Below are 11,616 nucleotides of genomic sequence, written 5' to 3'. Positions count from 1 at the left end.
TCTTCGAAACAGGAATAAATGTTTTTATAAGTAACTCTCAGATCATAACAATTAAAACATATTATGAAAAATCAACTATATATAAATGTGGCGAAAGATAATCGATGACTATAGGTTGTAATATCTGAATGATTTGTTTGAAATTAAATAGATTTTTTTACGGTCTCAGTCGTATGTTGCAATTTTCTCAATTTGTATGGACGCCATGTTATTCGGTATGAAACGTCTTTAACAATTTTCTCCTTATAGACGCAACAGATAGAAGTAAGATTAGTAGCGATCAAAAGCGCTTTTTTATCGCATTAAGCCTATACCCCTTTTCATTTTTCGCGAACACTCCCTTTAAGGATGCTTCGCGACCATCTTTTGTGTATAATCTTAGCATTTCGTTTCTTATTTCTGAAAGCCCTTGGTTAAACATTAAAATGATAATGATAAAAAGTGAAAGTTTGTCCAGTTTTTATTTCCGGAATTTTTATTTTGTCGTTTTCCTGCAATTTTTCCGGAAATAATTTTTTCCTGTAACTGTTACACTTCTTCCTTGCTTGATATTAAAACTCAGACCTACATCTGCATATATTGAACTCTTTAAATTTGTTTTAATCAAAGAATTCAAGGTCGTCGTTAATAAATTCCTATTTGCTTCTTTTATTTTGAAAATTTTGTTAGAATTTGAAAACAAATTGTTATTGATATCTCAAATTTTTTTAAGTAAATTTTTTTTCTTCAGAAAAATTGCCCAGGAATTGTCTCAAATTGGTTAAATGTCTTAATTTTATTTTCTTAATGGTTAGGGTTACACTTAAAAAGGATGCGACTATAAATTCGTCGATTATGACTATCTCAATGACTAATATAAACTAATGCCTTATTCTAGTCTTTATTTGTATATTTACGATTTGGCGTGAACATTTTTTTTGCTGCAAGAAAATAAAGATATAAGAAAAAAACACTGCATAAAATGCCGTTTCTGAAATATCATATGTTGTGGCTAACCCTGTAAAAATATAAAGGTATGTGTACATGTCTGGCTACCACCTGATAAATAGTACATATATAATGTTATGTACAGGGTGGGTACATGTCTAGCTATCTGTACTATACAACCTGATATATAGTACATATATAATGTTATGTACAGGGTGGGTACATGTCTAGCTATCTGTACTATACAACCTGATATATAGTACATATATAATGTTATGTACAGGGTGGGTACATGTCTAGCTATCTGTACTATACAACCTGATATATAGTACATATATAATGTTATGTACAGGGTGGGTACATGTCTAGCTATCTGTACTATACAACCTGATATATAGTACATATATAATGTTATGTACAGGGTGGGTACATGTCTAGCTATCTGTACTATACAACCTGATATATAGTACATATATAATGTTATGTACAGGGTGGGTACATGTCTAGCTATCTGTACTATACAACCTGATATATAGTACATATATAATGTTATGTACAGGGTGGGTACATGTCTAGCTATCTGTACTATACAACCTGATATATAGTACATATATAATGTTATGTACAGGGTGGGTACATGTCTAGCTATCTGTACTATACAACCTGATATATAGTACATATATAATGTTATGTACAGGGTGGGTACATGTCTAGCTATCTGTACTATACAACCTGATATATAGTACATATATAATGTTATGTACAGGGTGGGTACATGTCTAGCTATCTGTACTATACAACCTGATATATAGTACATATATAATGTTATGTACAGGGTGGGTACATGTCTAGCTATCTGTACTATACAACCTGATATATAGTACATATATAATGTTATGTACAGGGTGGGTACATGTCTAGCTATCTGTACTATACAACCTGATATATAGTACATATATAATGTTATGTACAGGGTGGGTACATGTCTAGCTATCTGTACTATACAACCTGATATATAGTACATATATAATGTTATGTACAGGGTGGGTACATGTCTAGCTATCTGTACTATACAACCTGATATATAGTACATATATAATGTTATGTACAGGGTGGGTACATGTCTAGCTATCTGTACTATACAACCTGATATATAGTACATATATAATGTTATGTACAGGGTGGGTACATGTCTAGCTATCTGTACTATACAACCTGATATATAGTACATATATAATGTTATGTACAGGGTGGGTACATGTCTAGCTATCTGTACTATACAACCTGATATATAGTACATATATAATGTTATGTACAGGGTGGGTACATGTCTAGCTATCTGTACTATACAACCTGATATATAGTACATATATAATGTTATGTACAGGGTGGGTACATGTCTAGCTATCTGTACTATACAACCTGATATATAGNTATTATATACATAATACATTTTAGGAATACTGTCCTGACACTATAAGAACTGGGTATGACAGGGATGAGGAGAAGGATACAACTCTGTCTATAATATGTGTGGTAGGATACAACCCTGTCTATAATATGTTTGGCAGGATACAACCCTGTCTATAATATGTGTGGTATGGATACAACCCTGTCTATAATATGTTTGGTAGGATACAACCCTGTCTATAATATGTGTGGTAGGATACAATCTTGTCCATAATATGTGTGGTAGGATACAATCTAGGCCATAATATGTTTCGTAGGATACAACCCTGTCTATAATATGTTTGGTAGGATACAAAAATTGTCTATAATTTGTGTGGTAAGATACAACCCTATCTATAATATGTGTGCTAGGATATAACCCTGTCCATAATAAGTGTTGTAGGATACACCCATTACTATAATATGTGTGGTAGAATATACCCCTGTTTATAACATGTGTGGTAGAATATACCCCTGTATATAATATTTGTGGTAATGGTAAGATATAACTGTGTCTATAATATAGATGGTAGGATATAACCCTGTTTATAACATGTGTGGTAGAATATACCCCTGTATATAATATTTGTGGTACTGTTAAGATGCAACTGTGATTTATTGACTTATTGATTTATTGATTTATTGATTTAATGATTTATTGATTGATATCTAGATGGAAGATGAATATATCCAAGATCCTGGCGTATCTACTGTTCATTTATTTACTGATGGATTGATAGATAGATTTATTGATATCTAGGTGGAATATGACTATATCCAAGATCCCGACGTATCAACTGTTCATTGACTGATAGATTGATTGATTGATTGATTAATTGACTGATTGATTGATTGATATATTTATTGATTGCTATATTTATTGATTGATTTATTGATTGATATATTTATTGATTAATGAATTTATTGAAATATTCATTGATTGATATCTAGTTAGAATATAACTATATACAAGATCCTATGCATCATCTGTTCATTGACTGATTGATTGATTGATTGATTGATTGATTAACTGATTGCTTGATATATTTATTGATTGATTTATTGATATCTAGGTGGAAGATAACTATGTCCAAGATCCTGGAGTATCTACTGTTCCTCTAGAGGAGAAGCTGAAGGAAGAATCTACAGTTAGATCCAACACAGCGGCTTTAAACCTGCTGGCATTCAGGTCTCTTTAAAGGGACCGTAAGCATATTCTCAATTGACCCTTTATTTATAGAGAGGCATGTCCGATTCAAAATGGTACCCTGTAAACCTTTGTCCAGACAACGATGAAGTAGACATCCTCAATAAAGATTGAGTGCCGGGAGACTTGAGATTACAGAGTACACTGTACAGTGTACACCTCTTGCTAGTGTACACTCGCATGGTTTCTTCGCACTTAATTTCCTGCTATATAAATAAGAATATCTACGAAATCCTTGATCAAGGTTTAAAGGGTATCATGGTAAATCGGACATGCCACTCTATAAATGGAAGTTCACTTAAAATTACGCTTACAGTTCCTTTAAATATATGTATTAGCTCTTTTCCAGCTAGAGAAGAGGGAGAGGGGTCATTACTCAATATCCCCATGTTTTGGCATCCATAAAAAACTGAACCGTTCCCCCTGCCCCCCCCCCCCCCTCCACACTCCTTTTTTTCAACTACCTGAGTTCTCAGAAATAGTGCTTGAAAGTACACTTAAACTTTTATTATGATTCAATGTGCAAATTTTCAATTTTTTTGGCAAACATTTGGATATCTTAGCAGATTTTCAAAAAGAGCTTAGCATATTTTTGGTTTGAAGTATCTTAGTGAAGATATATAGAGTAAATAAACATGCTAATTTACTTCATTCAATTTATCTTTTCTATCCAAAGAAAGAAGTATTAATAAGTCAAAAAATAATTATTTTTTCAACTTACTTTTACGTTTAGTTAATGCTCTGAGTCTGGTTTAGCTAATGCCCAAACAACGATACAGAAAATCCACCAATCGCTCAAAGTTGAACTGTGACAGTGCATTAACAATTAACAAAAATCTGACTAAAAGTAAATAACATCCAGTTCCATTTCCTTTGTACAATATTTTATTTTTATATAAAACAGATTACTTTTAATTCAATTACTATATGAACATTCAATAATATCTTATTCACAATTTAATACATTTTATTTTTTGATTATTTTAAACTCTATAAATACATGTTGATTCAAGTTCTTGGCATCAGTCAAATTTATAGTACATGAATATTATTATTAGACTTATCTTTAAATTCATGTATATTCCTTTTAAAGATAAATAAAAGTTATATTTTTTCAGATTATTCACCATCCTGTATATACTTGTGATAAACCAATAGCATGATAATATAATAGCAAGATATAAGAGTAGCAAGATGAGCTTTACTAACGCAATGGCAAAGCAGCATAGCTTGGACACCATCTAGCAGACCAACAAAGACGACTTTAGATAGAATAAAAATGAAATAAAAGTGAAATGTGAACTAAATTATGAAAATAGTGAAATTACCTTGCATTGCAATCCGACGGTGAAAACCTTTGATATTTCATAATTAGATTATTTGATCTACCAAAATTCATAGTTTAAAAAATCTAAGTTATACATTGGGTTGCATCTCATAGTTTGTGGCAAAGACACAATTGCTTTATCCATTGTTTTTGGCCATTTGTTAATAACAGTTTACAACAATTTTAGGTAGCCGTTCGTTATTTAGTCAAGGCGAAACGTTAATGGTATTTTCTGTGATTTTAAATGTTACCGTAAACGGCGCCAGTGGCGTTCGATTATTTCATGCAAAAATACCAACGAAAATTAAAGACAACCTGTAAGTTTCATGCTTTTTTATACAAATAGAAGGTCGCTGTTATAAAAAAAACACTTTAAAAACACCTGTAAGTGAGCTTTTTTGGGTTCATGGTTTTTTAGAGTTTTTCTAATTCTTGTTTTTTTTAACTCTTATAATGATAAAACTCTTCAAGAAATTAAGTCTACTATCAACTGGATTTTAGGAGTTTACAGCGATAAAACTGATACATTTATTTATTTTCTAAGATTTAAACCAATGATCAGCTGAACAAAACGAATATTTTTCGAATGTGGTGTTATTTCAAAAAGAATATTGGATTAAACTAAGTAGTCAACCTTGTCGCTATGAACTTCAAGACGGTTTCTGGTTTAGAAAGATATTGATAAACCCCAAGAAGATAAACAGAACTATAACATCAGAGTTTTCAAAATTTGATGCGATAGAACAAGGATATAAAATCCCTTTGTAATTTTTATGTTTGAATGAGCTGATGTTTTACGGAATTAAGCAGTGGTATTTCTTCTTGAGCAGAAAAATGTCTACCGATTAATCTGAGAAGCCCAACCCCAAATCAGAAATATGTATCCAAGTGAGAAAATAGAATTATTCTGAAATTTATAGAACTATGATAGGAAAAATTGCAGCGTTCCCCATATGAAGGAGAAATGTGAAATAATTTTATTTGATGAGTATTTATGTGGGATTATAAGATAAGTTAAGATAAGGTAAGAGTTAAGGATTTGAAAATCACAATAATATTATTATTTTTCATAATTCTAAAGTTTACCTATTGCTTAACTAGTCTTATTACTATGAATAGACCAATAAAACCTATTAAAACCCACTGGGCTGGGTTTAAAAAAAACACTGTTTTTTTAAATCCTGCTTATTAGTCTGATGACTAATCTAATTTCTTAATCTTTATCTATAGCAGCATGATTTATTTATTGTATTTCATTTTTAAGGATATTTTAACAACTATTTAAATAAAATATTAAAAAAATTTCAATATTATGTTTTCGGCTATAAATCTATTTGAGAAAACAGCTGCTACTTTCCATTAACTATTTTACTTTTACTTATATCTTCGTAATTTGACGGTGTACACCTCTTATATGTCAGAGTTTGAGCATTTAACAAATCAGATATCATAGTTTGAAATATCAAAAGTAGGTCTCAAAAATGAAAAATTAGAAAGTTTTCTTTTGATTTTACATTTTGATTCCTGACTCAATTCGATTCTCAATAATTTTAAATGGTTCAATTAGAAACAAATACCATGGGTTACAAGGATATTCCTCATTACAAACATTGAGCACTTTTTTTGACCGATCAGGAAAAAACTTTCATTCTTTTTTACATTCCCCCCAAAAATGCCAAGTAAAAATACAAATTATGTTCATACTATTCGTAAGCCTTCACTGGTTGCAAAGATATTAGAAAAAATAAGTTCAATATTCTTATTACATTTTTATAATTAGTTTATTTAATAAAACAACTAAACATTAATAGATAAATATGAAAAGATAGATAATACATATTTAGATTAACTAGGCTTTTAGGGCGCTTCGCGCCCATCTTCTATTTAAATTGTGAACATGTTCTTTTTGTTTACATTTTAAAACAAAGAAGAAAAAATTTGCGGATTTTCAAGAATTTAAATTTTTTTACAAAATTAAAAACCTTTAAAACTCATTTAAAATTTTTTTTTTATCATTCATAAACCTTCCCTGTGTCACGTGATGTCCCACAAAAAATTTGGGCCCGATCGGTTCAGCCGTTTTGACGTTTATTTGATACAAACAAACAAACAGACACCCAGACAAGCCAAATTTATATATAGATAAAGATTATTTTATTCTAGTGGTAATCATCTGAGAAAATTTCATTTCATTTTTCGCGAACACTTCCTTTAAAGTCAATGCATGATACTTGTTATATTAAAAAGGTTATAGTGCAATTAAAAAATTAATTTTTCTTCAGATTTAAAGGGACACAGTTTTATAAATGATTTGGCCCAGACTTGACAAACAAATCGAACACTGTATTGATAGTCTTTTTTTTTGTGGGCACATTTTTGAGTCTTGTAAAACAGTTTACATTAGGAGACATAAGTGAAAATCACACAATTAACATTCAGAAGGAGAAGGTAAAATTTATGCAACATTTCTGGAACAACCTTGTTACCACATAACTCCTATAGTTTTGATTTTACGCACAAGTGCAAGTCGTACAATATGATCTAGTGGTTTGCCCCATATTATTTTGAGTATTTTATGATAGGCAAATAATCCTTTTGATAATTTAGAATTCTATACAACATTAGATATAACCCCTACTCTGGATTAGATACCCCTAGTCTGGATAAGATACCCCTACTCAAGATTAGATACCCCTACTCTGGATTAGATACCCCTACTCTAGATTAGATACCCCTACTCTGGATTAGATACCCCTACTCTGGATTAAATACCCCTACTCTGGATTAGATATTCCTACTCTGGATTAGATACCCCTACTCTGGATTAGGTACCCCTACTCTGGATTCTACACAACATTAGATACCCCTACTCTGGATTGTCTGATTTTCTGAATGGACTCTTTGTATCCGCTTAATTTCTCTTTCAGGGTGGTTTTCTTCTGAGTCACCTTGTGAAAGAAAAACTCTTTGATTTCTGGGTTTTGGGTGAACTGGACAAGATACCCGGTGAATAGAGTGATCGTCAAGACTTCATTGAACGGGATGTTCCTATGATCCATATCGCGTAAGAACACGGCTAGAATTCCAATGAGAACGAGGAGAACAATGGCTGGAATGATAGATTTCATGTCCATAATGTTCTTCAATGATCCCTCTAGATTCAGACTTCAAAGATCTCATTAAAAACACGGCTTACATGAAGTTTTATAATAGATTATTTTAAGCCACTAGCAACAACCAAAAATATACTTAATAATTGAATTTGGTTGAACTACTTTTACTACCATCAGAGAGTGAATTTTAATATGAACAATGTTACAATCCTTCAACTCAAAGAGGCATATTATAATGAACTAGAAATTCAAGGCGCTTCGCGCCCTTCTTTCTAGCCTTAGAGGGCGCTTCGCGCCCATCTTCTAAATTAGTTGTGAACATGTTCTCTTTGTGTACATCGTAAAACAAAACAAAAATAATTCGCGGATTTTTACAAAAAAGTTCGCGGATTTTCAAAATTTTTAAAAATTTAATGACGATCGAATTTTGATAGAGACAAATATTTGAAATTTTGATTTTTCATAAACCTTCCCTGGGGTCCCTAGATGTCCCACAAAAAATTTGGGCCCGATCGGTTCAGCCGTTTTGACGTTTATTGGATACAAACAAACAAACAGACAGACAGACAAGCCAAATTTATATATAGATGAACCTGGGCTTTAGTATATTAAAGGGCATGGCTCCCTTGATATACACATCATCTCAGTAAGGTACATATGAAATATTGTGTGGTATGAAGGGCCATATCCTAGTTTAAACCTTAGTATGCATTTTTTACTTTTACTCTTTAAAGATACAGACAGTGACACTGTGTCACTGAGCCACTGAAGCCAAAACAGCCAATCAGAGAAGCAGGAAAATTTGAAATTTTGCGCGCCAATTAATGAGTGAACTCTTATTGGTCGGAAACTGACAGAGGTAGAAAAAGAAACAAAAATAGAAGAAAATTAAAAGTGTCCACTTTAATATTCAGATAAAGCGATCGGGATTGAAATGATCCAATTCTAAAGTTTTCAGCTCTGGACGTAAAATATAGTAAGATTGTTACCATAATTTGCTAAGTTTAGGATTAGGCGGAGAAAATAAAAATGAACTCTTGTAATTGATTTTATAATTCCTGTGAGTTAATGCAAGATCTGTCTGCTCAGAGCAGTAGCACTAATTCCCAGAAAATTGGTTTCAAACTGGTACAGAATAAATACATTGAGAAAGGTAGACATAAAGACATCTTATTACTATTAGATGAATTCTAATATTTTGTATAATAGAAATGCACTCTGAGCTCAACTACCCTTTACCTCGCCATGTCACTCTTTAAAACAGTTTATTCATCGCAAATAAAATTTTCAAGAAATCTCCCTTTTGCTCATGTTTTTAAATGTTCCTGATAGCGTGGTATTTGTTGAGATAGTACTTTCCATATATATATGGTCCTATGGTGAGGGGGATACTAACCAGTCCAAGAGCCAGGCCAACTGTCAGGTAAGGATTGATCCACTCTGAGCCTTCCAGTCCTGTGAAGAACTGAACTGGTGGCGACACATGACCTAATATACATTCAAAACTCATTAATTTGTATTTTTAAAGCCATTAAAGAATAAAGGATTATAAGTTTGTGAATTGCCTGCACTGCCTTGGAAAAGTGGAAAAGTATAGAGATTTAAGGTGCAATGCATATGAATTGTACACAATGCACAATGTACAATTTTTCTGCTCTTTCCCTTGCCCTTACAGGGTTAAGCAGTTCACCTACCAGTGGTGTAGACAGCGTAGGTTGGGTAAACCATCAGAAGCATGACCATGACGAGCAGGCATAGAACAGTCCTTTTGGACAACTGTTCCGGCTCAAGCTCAATCATATTATCAAACTAAAATATTTAAATCTATTTAACTTCATGGTGTAGAATATGACATACCTAGATTATGGAGTATAATTTGATAACATACCTTGATAATCATGAGAAGCCTGCACACAGATATTGTCATGGCCAGAAATAGGGCCAGGTATATGCAGGAGAAGATTGCAGCTAGCACAATACAGGCCATCCAGTAGGGTATCCACACCATATAGCAGAACAGAGAAACACCTGCCTATAATCATCTCAGTTGATAGGAATAATAGGTATAAAGCATTGAAATATGATTATCCATTATTGATTTTGCTACATGATGCAAGTGACTAAGTAGGCTAACATATTTGCATCCGCGCATGATTCAATAAAAATGCCTAAGTGTATTTTGATTTCTCCATACATGAAAATGGTCACGTTTTCTTCTATGGTGAAAATGTGAAAATCTTTGCATAACAAAATGATAATTTATTCTTTCAATCATCAAATTGTTTGCCATTCGAGTAGAGAGAAAGAAGACATTTTCAATTTTTTTCGAGATTTAGGTTGTCTTTACAGTCTCATCCTTTGTGGGTAACCCTGTATGTAGTCGTTTAATTTTGTTCTTAGTAGCTGGACGTTTTTAAAAATTGTATTGATTTCTATCAATATTCTATATTCTGATAATCTTTATTTAGCTTTTGTTTTTTTAAACCTATGTTTTTAGAAAAGGGAAGGGTTAAAATTAAACTGTTTTTTTACAAAAACGAAAAACGAACTGATAATAATTAAAATACGATTGTTTACATAAATGTATCCTTCAGTAAATTTTAATTTAAAATGTTGAAAATATATGAGAGAAAATGATACCGTGATTGAAACAAACACATTGAAGGTTTCAACCAGAAAGCTGTTGAGGATAAGGATGATATTGGTTCTGAGGTAGGGGAGAGATCTCTTGTATCCACGTATTGTCCATGTAGCAATGTTAGACACCAAAAGAATGATAAACATGTAGCAGAAGACAAAAAAGTTAAAAACTTCTGAAACATTATTTGATAGGGAATTAGAATCATAGGATTCAATACTTTCAGAAGTTTTTGTGTTGTTTTTTATCATGTTTAACTTTGTATTTTTATCTTATTCTCATTTGGCACACCTTTACTCCTACATGGTTGGACCAATAGTGCAGGGGGGATATTCGACAGCATGCTAGCAGCAGCAGGCTAGCAGCAGCAGGCAGGGGGAGAGCTAAGAGAAGATTCTTTTTATAGATATTTTCCAATAATTCTATTTCCAAGCATTAAATATCGAAAGTAAAAATTATTTGTAGTTTTTTAATATTTTTTTTACGGTTGACATATTTATAATTTCATTACAATTTTTGTTTAACTACTTCTAGCTTTTTAATCTTTAGAATTGTTTCAAAAATCCATGATATAGAAAAAATTTAGAAAAGACGGTATCATTAACAAGTCTGCTAATTTCTTCAACATCTTTGCCAAGCAGGATTGAATACTCTCTTTTGAACTACAACTTCATAAACGCTGATTGGTGATCTAATTGTTTATTTGTTTCAGCATTTCAAGAAATCTTTTTAATAAGATCAAATAAAATCAATATCTAAGATCTTGATCAAAACAGATGTATTTGCTATAGTAGTTTTGTAGTATCTTGTTTAAACTAGATATGTAGATATGTCTATGCTTGTTAAACTTGTTTTTACCAATTACATAAATCAATATCTTTCTACGTACAATCAATCTGATAAATATCCATTATTAATTTCTTAAAAACACTTGTATACCAATTATCTGTATTGA

At 31.8% G+C, this 11,616-nt stretch overlaps 1 long non-coding RNA gene across 2 annotated transcripts; it reads left to right on the top strand.

Annotated features, from left to right (window-relative positions):
* The first annotated feature begins 2,383 nt into the window (after positions 1 to 2,383).
* LOC111714214 (uncharacterized) lies at positions 2,384 to 5,278 on the top strand. 2 transcript variants are annotated; one of them, XR_002767914.1, is made up of 4 exons: positions 2,384 to 2,463; positions 3,450 to 3,565; positions 4,317 to 4,430; positions 4,702 to 5,278. It is a non-coding gene; the product is annotated as an uncharacterized LOC111714214 (long non-coding RNA). The 2 variants fall into 2 exon arrangements; XR_002767913.1 differs by lacking the exon at positions 4,702 to 5,278 and having other exon boundaries at positions 4,317 to 4,696.
* The last annotated feature ends 6,338 nt before the right edge of the window (positions 5,279 to 11,616 follow it).

This window comes from Eurytemora carolleeae, unplaced genomic scaffold (assembly GCF_000591075.1).
Source record: "Eurytemora carolleeae unplaced genomic scaffold, Eaff_2.0 scaffold1508, whole genome shotgun sequence".
NCBI lineage: Eukaryota > Metazoa > Arthropoda > Copepoda > Calanoida > Temoridae > Eurytemora > Eurytemora carolleeae.
Note: the sequence above shows the minus strand (reverse complement) of the source record. Positions and strands in the feature narration are given on the sequence as shown.